A 12,039-nucleotide genomic window follows, 5' to 3' on the forward strand; every position below is an offset into this window, starting at 1 on the left:
GAGCAGATAACAATGAACCAGGCATGTTAAGACTTGCAATCAAGCCTAGACTTGAGGTATTCTACTCTTAGACCACTGCCAAAAGTACAGCCCAGGCAGTGTAAGGAGGCACCAGCCCCCAAAGCTACTGCAGCTGCAGGTGGGGGCAAGCAGGAAGTGGCTATGGATGAAAGGAAGCACAGTTCTGCAAGGTGCGTAGCATCAAGGAGCAGCAAATTCAGCACTACAGACCTATAAATGAAGCTGCTCCCAGGTTGGACAGGCTGGGAATTTTAGTATGATCACAGAATCGTTTGTGTTGGGAGGAACCCCTAAAGGTTGTCTAGTCCAACTCCCCTGCAAAAAACAGGGATACCTACAGCTACATCAGGTTGCTTAGAAGATCACGTTCTGGACAGCAGTAAAAGCAGCTTTATCCAGTTTAGATAAAGTCAATCAGAACTCATCTGGTCCTCAACCAGTAAACAGACAGCGAACAGCTTGAAAAAATATTTAAGCTAAATTACTTGCTTTCATCTAGGCCATAATGTCATGGCATTATCAAAAAGTCTTAACTGGAAGTGAAGCTTGCAGGAGTCATGCTGCTGGGCATTGGGCCCCTCTCTGCAGGATGTGATTAGCCTCAGGTGACTCCATCATCGATGAAACAGGATTAGTCACAGCTCCTCACCTGATCCCATGCAAAGTCAGCAGGGAGAGTGAGGCAGCCACTTCTCCAGACCTGTGTGTGCTCTACCTACCTAGACAGTGTGCACCCTTAACAGGCAGGAAACGTGGGCAGTTCTGCAGATTTGAAATGGTTGTGAATAAATGACTGGCATGTCAGGCTACCAACATTTATTCCGAGTTGCTTTCTGACCAGGCCTGTCTTTTGTGCAGTAGATTAATTTCTCTACATAAATTAATGATAGGAGGTATTTGGACAAATACATGTATCATAGATGATAACTCTTTACCCAGGAAAATGTATGTTGGACATTTATTTCACATATTAAAAAATATCTGATTTATGTATGTCTGGTATATATGGGGCTGTGTTGGGTTGGATATCAGGAGAAGGTTCTTCACCAGAGGCTGGCCAGGCTCTGGTACAGGCTCATTAGGGATGTGGTCACAGAACTGAGTTTGCTGGAGTTCAAGAAGCATCTGGACAGTACTCTCACACATATGGTCTGATTTTTGGGCAGCGCTGTGTGGAGTCAGGAGTTGGACTCAATGATCCTTATGGGTCCCTTTCAAATCACTATATTCTATGATTCTACAATAATCTGTAGAATGTAAGACTGTATGTAAGGGTTGGCTTTCTCTTTGTTGGCAGACACACAGCCCCTTCAGATCACATGGGTCACATCAGATTCTTCAGGAGACATTAAAACTATTAATGTTATATTTTAGAACATACGGAGTTGTAACAATAGATTTGGTGTTGGTAAAATCCAATGTGCCGTTTTGATAAAACAAGAAAATAAATATGTTAAGAGCTTGAGACAGTTTTTTCACCTCTTTGCATATTTATCTGTGCTTCATTTTTGAAGGAAGTGTTGCTTAGAGTATTTTTAGGCAGGACCTCGTGTCTAAATCAAATCAGTTCTCTCCTCCTATAGCACTTTCAAAACTGTTGCTACCACTGAGCTCATTCAGAAGAGGTCAGAGGCTTCAGTGCATTGTAATTATTTTTCCAGTCTGAGCACAATTAGAATAACCCTCAATTACTCTTCACAACATATCATATACTGCCTACTCCTGTACGTATTAAAGTTTTGAAATAATTCAAAGATAACAGCTTCCATGAAGTACCTGCTGACATGCTGATCTTAAGCTGCCTCTGCTGGCAGGACATCTGTGTCTCTCAGAGCCAGCCAGCACAGCCGGGATGCTGTTGGGGTGATGGATAACGTGGGCTGTGCCCCTCCTCAGATTGCCACATGGGGTTTGACCTGTCGTGACAAGGACGTGCATCACTCTGCAATGACCACCAATGGGACATTGCTGTCCTATGAGTGAGGGTTCTCAGCACACACAGATGAGGAAGGAGCTTTACACCCCCCTTGTAAGGGCTGCAAGGGCTGGCAAGAGGTGCTGGGACCAACTGGTGCCCTGCTTTTGGGAATGGGGTGCAGGAGTGTAATTAAGTAAATCAGCGGAGCTATGGCCCCTCCCATTTTTCCCATTGTTTCCCGCTCCAGTACTTCTATCGTAACTATGTCACATTAGTCTTAATTTTCTGTAATATTCCACAGTCTGTGTGTGTCTTCATAACTCACAGCCCATTTTACAGATGAGTCACGTAATAGCCGAAGTTATTAACTTGTTACACGGCTGCCTACAATCCCAGATTTTACAGTGTTCCAACATTGCTCACAGACTTAAAATCAGGAGCCACTCATATTACTCATTACTCAAGCAAAATAATGGGAAGAGCTGGCATGACTCTTATTTTACAGGGCCCCGGGCTGTGTTGTGTGCTGGCCACTCAGTGGGGCCCCTTGTTCTATGGGGGTGGCTGGGAGCACCCTGCAGGCCTGCACCTGAGCCAGGCACTACCTGCCTCATGAGCAGCCCCATGGGACCCTATGGAGCACTCTGAGGTGCACCTGAGTCAGGGCACCAGTCTGTTCCCCTCAGGTGCTAATTAAAGTCCACACACGGGAATAGACTTCCAATTAACGTGGTAGGCCTGGAATGCGCTGTGGGATGTGGAGAGGAGCAGAGGCTGCTGCTGAAAAAAGAAGTAATTGGAGTGTTTAAATGACAAGGCCCTTGTGATTAGTCCACGTTGTCCCATGAATTATCACACAGTCAACTGGCTCCAGGTTCCAAAGAAGATGCTCTTGGGAAGGTTTTTCCAGGGCTTCCAAGAGCTGGGTTTCTCAGCAGTTTGAACATCTGAGGAAATCAGGCTCTTGTCAGTCCCCTTGCTCCTGGCCTTCCCATGTCACAGCATGGGAAAGAGCCAGAGCTTTGGGCAGCTTAAAGGCCTTAAGGAAAAACTTGCAAGGAACAAAACAGATACGTCATCCAGAATGTTACCCTGGGAAAAAAAAAAAAAAAAAAAGAAAAAAAAAAGGCCAAAAATCTCCTTCCATGGGAAATCTCAGAGCTGGGTTTGGGTTGTTTTTCTTTTTTCTTTTTTTTTTTTTTTTCTCTTGAATGACTTCTTGTTTTGGAATTTAACTTGGAATTGAGATTCTAAGAGTCTGCCAATTCAAGTCAGTTGTGATTCAGCTGTTACTCATCCATAAAATGAATAACTTTGTGTCCTGTTTCTTAATTCATAGAAGTTTAGGATCAATTTATCATTACAAAAATACCACGCAAAGCACCATTCAGGAGAGAAATAAGGAGAGAATCTGTCTGAAAGACTGCGAAAGCCCAAGAGACTTATTTTTCTACACTGAGGCAATATATTTTGCTTTTTATTCTGCTTTGCTTAAGGTAGCACTGTAACAATACCTTCCACCATTTCACATCTCAACGCTGTGCATCCTGCACTAAAGACCTTGTTCCACCAAGGCTGCCCAGGGTGCTCGGTATAACACATCTGCAAATAGCAATCACACCACTATTGCATTTCCTGCAGGTATCTAGCTGGGCTTCAGATGCGGTTAAACTTAGTCTAGAGGTGGCACTGCAAAGGAATACCTAAATAAAGCTGTGGTTGCATGCTGTGTTCGCAGTTACTGGTCTGTGCTGATAAAATAAAGGGTCTCAACCCCAAAGAAGTTGTTGGTTTAGTCATAAAAAAAAAGCACCAAAGCCAGTTTGATATGTAGCCAGCTAGAAAAATGCTGCTGGCTCTTATCATTTGTATTCTTTCTGTTAAGTTATTTTCAAGCTTTTGAGGTGACACGGGGCGACACAACTACTACTGAGTAGTTGAGGTCTTCTCTTTTGCTTATTTTTATGCTACTTTTGCTTTGTTTTGCCTTGCCCTGTAATATCCATCAATCTGAAGATATTCATACTTGGAATTCATAAGTACATCATAGGAATTTTCTGGGAAAGAAAGAGGTTTAGGCAACTTGGCAAGGGAAGACTAATGTTTTTGACAGACAGAGAAACACAGAAGCCAGCACAGCCTATTAGCACCTTCAGGCTTTTCACCATTCTGATTTACTTTATATCTTCCCTCTGTTTTTACTTACTGCTCAGTAAAACGCACTTTTAATAACAAAAGAAGTCACTGTAATTCCGTAAGTGAATTCTAGTTAGCCTGAAAACTATCTACAGTAACAATGCATATTTCCCAGATATTCTCCACTGTACTTTTCACGTTCTGTTCCTTTTGGAGTTAAACACCGTTGTCCTGTCTACACCACAAAAGTAAATGTTTAACTGATTCATATATACTGGTGGTAAACAATCAACTCTGTAAAGCAGTTGGTAATAAAAGAGGAAAGTTGAGCCTTTCATTTCTCCTGCTTTACTTCTTGGGGTTCAGCAATTAACTGTGAGCACTCACTCCAGGTACGCAGAAAAGACCCAAACTTTCACTGGAAGAGTGTGTTATTGTTCTGGTTGAAGATTAACTCAAAAGCGCATTCTGTCCTGAGAGGAATAGCTTTCAGATATTAGAAAACATGCAAAGTGAAGACCAGCAGCTATTCTGCTACACAAACATCTGTTCTACTTCTCTTGAAGCAAAAGAATATTGTGTCCTGTAAGAAGAAAATGCTCTTTGTTTTCACAGCCAGAGATATTACAGCATTTAAATAATTCTGATTTACTTGACTACTCAGGTCAGTCTAAGAAACTGGTCATTTACCTTGCATGTTAAGTACAATAATTGTGGTGAAGTTTAACATGCAGTAGTAAAAAAAGAGGCTACTGCTTCATACTTCTGCATATATAAAAATAACATTCTATGCATGGCCTGGTGTATGGCCTGGCTGGCGCTAACGTTCAGAATAAAATAGCACACTGACAAGCACGTGACGTACGTGCAGGTGCAATGCAGACATTATTTTTCGGTTCATTGTTGTCGACTTCACATAGGAAGGAAAGGAATGTGCGTCGGGACATTTCTATTTCTATGCAGATCACCCAGCCCCTCTTTGTTTCTGCTTCCCTCTCACTAATGGTAATGAAACATGCTGACATTCATCTCAGACTGATGTCACAGTTCCACTAGTTAATATTTGCAAAGCACAGTTAAGATGGAGTGTTCTGGACCAGGGAACTACACAGTATTCCTGGTTTTATTTATTCATTCCCACATCAGCAGCAGATCTTTTGAAAACTGTTTTAATTAATTAAAAAACTAATTAAATATTTTAATTAATTCTAATTAATTACAATTGTATGGACCTTTACATTGTCTTTTGCTTGGAATATTTCTATAGAAAACTGCAAACTGATTTCTTATCATTTCCTTTTCCATTGGGAAGATGTTAATGGTTTTCTAATGTCATCACTTTCATCTTCACGCACTCAGTAAAATTAACACAAAAATGCCCAGCTCTGGGACTTAATGCTTGCATAGAGCCTCCATAAAAACACTTCTCAGACAAAACCTTAAGGAGTGTGGTGATAGCTTCATTTAGCACAGTCCTGTGGAACTTTCCAGATGCCATTATTAAGATGCTACTATATTTTTAAGCCAGCTAAAATTTTCTTGTGTGCTCTTTGCTGCTGTCCCTTTTGATATCTATGTGCATTTTGAACTTGCCTCGTTGATCATTCTGCTGAAGAACATGAGAAAATGGGAAGAGGAGTAACTGTGAACATGGAGTATCACCTGTGAGATATAGGAATCTGCTTTGAAGCAAGGCAGTGTGTGGGTAAGGTTGTTCTCACTTTAGTTTAGGGAAGGGAGTTGGGTCCACAGCCCGCTTCACACCATTGTCATCTGCAGTTCACTCCTTTTTATTCTTTAGAGAGGGTCTGCGCCATCAGTTTCATGAATGCTGGGCTATAAGAATTGCATTCATTTCTAAGACGTGCTGCTGAGGGAAGGAGATAACAAAGGCTGATGGGAAGGGCTGGAGAAAATGGCTGAGAGGGAGCGATTTAAAAGATTTTGTATAGAAGATCACACGGTATCATGAACACCAGCTCCTGGCAATTACTGAAAGCATGTGGTGATTATAGCTCTGCTGCAGTGGAGGTCTTCCCTTCTCACTGCAGTGCTGTGCATATTACCATTCTTCACTAGGAAATCCCTTCAATTTGCATTAAATTAGGCCATTGCTTGTTACCTTTTCCACAAGCACGGGAAAATGCATGTGTTCTGAAAAAAAAACCAAAATCAAAAAGATGCCTTCCTGTTTCCTAAAGAAGCATTATCAGGCAAACAAAATGCAAGAGGAAGGAGCTGACACGCTTCTCAATGCACTCATCCCTAACTGCAGACCCTACTCCTTTCCTCAGTGGCAAAATTCACACTGAAGATTGTGAATGCCAGCCAGCGCTTTTGCCTGAGTCCTTTCAGTCCAGCGCCAATGGAGATCTAGCATTTAAGGATTACTTTACTGCCAGTAAGAGCCTGTTGTTTGCTGGATGGTGGCTTCCATCTCAGACTGTACCACAGAAATCTGGCTGCCCACTATTTTATTTATGTGACTACTGGCAGCTGTGCTCACCAGCTTCACAAAGCAGAACAAGGCATTTCTCAGCTACTGTCTGCCACGCAAACAAAGCCGAGCACCAGCAAGATGGTGAGGCGCTGGAGGCTGGGTAACTCACACCAGAGAACCAGAGCTGGGCGTGTGTGTCATTACTGTCACACATTTAATTAATGTTTATATTACAATGGCTCCCACTGGATCCTAGTCCTAGTGCCCTTTGTAGATTGGGATCTGGTTTTGAAGAAGGGAAAATCATCCAATACACACAAAACAATTTCTTAGATTTTTAATGTAACTGCTGTTTTACACGTGCCTGACTCGAGCTGTGAAGCAGCAGCAGTGCACTGCTGGAACTGGAAGATGAGATTGCCTCAAGAGGGTTCTCCCATGCAGAACAGGATGCCATTGAGGAAAGTGTTACGGGGGAAAAAGGAGAGAATAAGGAATAACCACAGAAATTGTTGATAAAAGGTCTGCAGGAAGTGTAACTTACTGAAACTAAACATTAATCTCCCTGAAAGGAGTTTGCCTACAAAGTCTGATTTTCAGTTCAGAAACAGTCAGCAAGGTCTTTTTAACAGCACCCGCGGTAGCTGTAGCTCAAAATCACAGAATGAACAGAAAATCACAGAATGACAGAATTGCAGGGGTTGGAAGGGACTTCTGGAGATCAAATAGGACCTGAGGAAATGGCCGCAAGTTGTATCAGATGAGGTTTAGATTAGACGTAAGAAGGAACTTTTTCTCTCAGAGAGTGGTCAGGCACTGGAATGGCTGACCAGGGAGGTGGTGGAGTCGCCATCCCTGGCAGTGTTCAAGAGGCGTCTGGATAGGGAGCTGGGAGATATGGCTTAGTGGTTTGCTGTAGGTATGGTAAAGGGAGGACCGTGCAGTGGCTGTATACCACACAACAGTTAGGGAAGTTGAAATGATGTCTTGCAATGACTCTGTGTGATTGTGTTGTCCATTAAACTTGTTTTTCACACCGCATCCTCCCGCTGGCTTATTAATCTAATTGTATTGTCACCAACATTGTATTTCTCTTGGTGCGTTCTCAGCCTGTGCTGCGCGAACTGCTCAGCTGTCATAAATGACAGGGCTGGAGCTGATGAAGACAGCAGTGATAACATCACGCTCTGAATGCTGAGGCCTATTTTTACATTTTTGCTGTGTTGAGAGGGGAGGGTGTTTCCAGCAAGTCTAATTGAGAGGTGGCTGCGTGCATGCTACAAATAATTTCTCATGCAAATATTGCACAAAGATGCGCTTTAGGTTCTCTCTTAACCTTGAATGGAGAAAATAAAGTCATCCATACAGAGACGAGCATTCTTTTTTTTTTTTTTAATAAAAAGAAGGAAGTGTGAGATGCCATCTTCATGTCGGAAAGGATAAAATAACTTTCTGTGGTGAAAGAGGCACACGAAAATAATGTACTGATTGCGGTTTGTGCAACATAGTTCTCATGCAAACTATAGGAACTTGGGGAATCTCCCCATAGACACTGACACACATCAGGCACTGAACAGCACTGAGCCCTGAGCAGCAGCTAGCAAGAACCTGAACCCTGATCCTGCTTGCCTATGGCTAGAGAACAAAACATTGTAGTTCATTATAGCCCAGCAATGCTTGTGTTTCAGAGTCTTGAAGTGAGCTTCCAAAGACCTTATTATGCCACTCAAGAAGCAGTGGGAAATCATACTCCAAAATAATGTTTAACTCCATCATTGCATCATTCTGATGCGTGCAGTAAGCACAGTCGTTCATTAATTATTTCAAAACTGGATTAAAATGCGCCCACCTGAAATCAAAACAAACCTTTTAAGCTCATCTCAGCAATAAACAGTCCAGGCATTTCTTTCAGGTCTGAAGCTTTATGTACTGCCATCAAAAAAATTACTGTAAAAGTTAATTAGCTCAGCACTGTTAATTGATGTGTCCTGTATAGTCCTAAGCATATAAATTCTGTGATTTTATGACATAAATTAAATAAAATTAAGGAGCGCGTTTTAATTCTTAGCCCCATTAAACATGCACGGTATTTTAGGCATTAGGGAGCCTGAAATTCACAGCAGACATTTAATGAATAATCAGATCTGGAAGACATAATTTGTCATAGCCACAAAAGGAGCTTGGTAAAAACCAATCCTGACAAGTTGATGAAAAAAGTCTGAATATACTGCATGGAAAGATTATTTCTTAACAAATATATAATTTTACTTTTTATTTTTTCCTTAAAATTTATTTTGGCAGATAGGAAAAAAGGTAAATAAGAAATTCTACAACATACAGAGTTACAAACCTTGTCCAAAAATATGTTTAAATATTTAATGCTGAAAGGATGCCATTTTTTTATGCTCTTCACACATTTCCTCCTCAGAAAACTCAGCCAGTATTTAAGAGAGCGTTGTCATAAGTGGCCCAGCCTTACAACACGGCAACCTAATGAGTCACCTGGGATCATGCTAAAGTTTACTCATGAAGAAGAATGCAATTTTTGGATCCCGAGCTTCTGACCTCACAGAGCATGACGCAAACTTTGCTTCTACAACTGGGAAAATGGAGTGCAGGCAAAAGACTTTGCCGTATCGAAGTGTTGGGACCTTGTGCTGGAAGAAATGGACACCTGCTTCCACATGAAAAGCTGCCCACATGGAACAAGTGACTGCAACAGCCCTACATGCACAGTCTCAGAGCAGACAGATCTTTTTGGCACCATCCCGATTCTTCTCTGAACTGTCTGCGTATCTCCAAATACTCATCAGACTGGCTTAGAAATTATCATAGAATCATAGAATGGTTCAGGTTGGAAGGAACGTTTAAGATCATCTAACTCCAACTCCCTCCTGTAGGCAGGGTCACCTCCCTCTAGACCAGCTTGCCCATCCAGCCTGGCCTTGAATGCTTCCATGGAGGTGGCATCCACAGCCTTGTGGGGCGACCTGTTCCAGTGTCTCAGCACCCTCACAGTAAAGAATTCCTTCCTAATATCTAGTCTAAATCTACCCTCTTCCAGTTTAAAGCCAGTTGCAACATGCCCTTATAAGAAGTCCCTCTCCAGCCTTCCTGTAGGCCCCCTTCAAAACCACTATAAGGGCCCCCAGAGCCTTTTCTTCTGCAGGCTCCAACTTTCTCAGCCCATCGTAATCAGGGAGGTGATCCAGCCCTCTGATCATCTTTGTGGCCCTCCTCTGAATCAGCTCCAACAGCTCCATGTCCTTCTTGTGTTGGTAGCCCCAGAACAGAACAGCAGAGTAGAAAAGTAGACTAAGTTTAAGTCTTTCTCTTTCCTTCCCCTCCTTCTCTCCATACAGACAACAGATCGCACCCTTACATACCATGTGTACATATACCCATGGGTGTATGCATGTACATGTATATACACATACCAGATGGGTTTGTTTGCTTTTTTATTTTTCAGACTTCAGGAAGCCTATGGTCTTAAATACTTCCATGATGGCTACCAACACAGTCATTTGAAAGGAGGAGAAGGGCAAGAGTGGAAAATGTCATAAATCACTTGATGCAAGGAAAAAAAAACTTGTGAGCACTGGCTCACAAGATATACGGCATACCTTCAATTGCTGATATAATTGTTTTCACCCATGTATGGGCTATGCTGTAGAATCTCATAAACTATGTCACTGCCATCATGCAGCATTCTGGTCATTATCCATCTATCATAGCTGCAAAACCATGTGTTCTTAACTGACGAAGTCTTTACTGACATTTCCGTACACTTCTCTCTAGAAATCTTCCTGGAAATACTCTTCAATTCTTCAAGAAGCACAGTGTCTATTTGCTGATCCAAAACAGCTTTGATTTTTCTGGACTTCACATGGAACCAGCAACTGCCATGTCAAGAGGTGGTGGGTGGAACATATGATGATTCTGGCTTAATATTTAGGGAATTTCCAGCACATTACTATTTATATATTTTTTTCTTCTAAATCAAAGAGTGAAACATCACCTTACATTCAAGGTTGCCCTACACTTTGGTATATATGACCCTCTGTCTGCAAACAAACAAAAAACAGCACTGATGGGCTCATTTTTGGCCTGATCTGCATTATGGCCTCCCAGGACAGATAGCACACAACACTTGAAATTTACATTGGGATCTTCCAATTTCTTTTTCTGAAGTTTCTAAAAGTTTGACATGTCTCCAATATTCTCTGTAGTCTTTGAAAATTATTTACAGATGACAGGAAGAGGTCTGGTAGCCTCCCCTGTTTCTCTTAAGATTTTTCCAATTAGAGAATCCAGGCAGCGTGAAAACCTCAGCTGTATCTGCTTATCCAAAAGAAGATCACACCCAAAATTTGATCAGCAGTCAACTGGGACAATGGAGGTGTGGAAACTCATCGGAGGAAGATGAGTGGAAAGCAAAATTTTGTTTTCCAGCTTCTACCTGGGAAAAGACCGACGCTGTGGTTGATAATGCTTCTCACTAGTGCTGACACAGTTGGATATCAGCAGAGATTTCTAAATAGAGCAGCCAGAAAAGCCAGAAATTCACTCCTGATTTCATAATAATGGAACAGAAGAACTGAAAAATGCCTAAGTCAGTTTTTCAGCAGCATGAAGCTTTTTGCAGCATACTGGTTTTATACAGTACTCCTTGAAGAAGTGCCTAGAAGTTGGTAGGATGAGTAAGAGGAGCAATGACTGAGCTGTCAATCACTTTAGAAAATAAGTGCATTTATAGTTTGGTCTTTTTTTTTTTCCTTATATAACCTTGTAGGTTCCTCTTTCATCAGAGAATTTGATTGATAAGATTACAGTATGCAAGGTTACCAGAAGACACACAGAGTGCCAGGCAGCAGGGCTGGAGGCTGCCAATGTATCGTCTCCCACCTCTGCAAAAGGAAAACACTGGATCCACACAGTACTATGGCCCCAGAGGATGGCAGATGGCCATGCACATCTCAGATAGCTTTGGCAATGGGGGATTGGTAATTCTCATGCTTGGAATGATGGAAAAACTCACTCTAAACTGATAAAGAAATGAAGCAAATTAGCCTTCCTTCAGGAGGAAACAAGCACTGAGAAGGGGTCTCAGCCAAGCATAGAACATTTCTACTCCTGAGTCAAGAAGACCCTGCTTACTAAGCAATATCCCCTTCAGAGAAAGGAAGGCAGACATAAATGAATAAAAAAAAAAAAAAAGTGACTCCTATAAATCTGAGATTGCAAGTCACTGGTCTCAGTCTTTCCTTAAATTTTATTACAGTGGTAGATACAGACCATAAATAAAATGAAGTAAAATATTCATTTGCTTGATAACTAGAACAGATTTCTCTACCTATCCATATACTCCTCGAAGTATGACTAAATGTGGACTGATGTCAAGTGAGTCACAGAAATGATAAAATAATGTTGTTTGTCTTTGTGTGTCAGCTGTTGGGCTGTACAAAAGTCATTCTACAGTTACAGAGCTTGTAAAGCTAAATGAGACAATAAGAAATTATTCTAG

The sequence above is a fragment of the Coturnix japonica genome, chromosome 1 (genome assembly GCF_054131305.1).
Source record: "Coturnix japonica strain WE chromosome 1, WE-NBRP24, whole genome shotgun sequence".
NCBI lineage: Eukaryota > Metazoa > Chordata > Aves > Galliformes > Phasianidae > Coturnix > Coturnix japonica.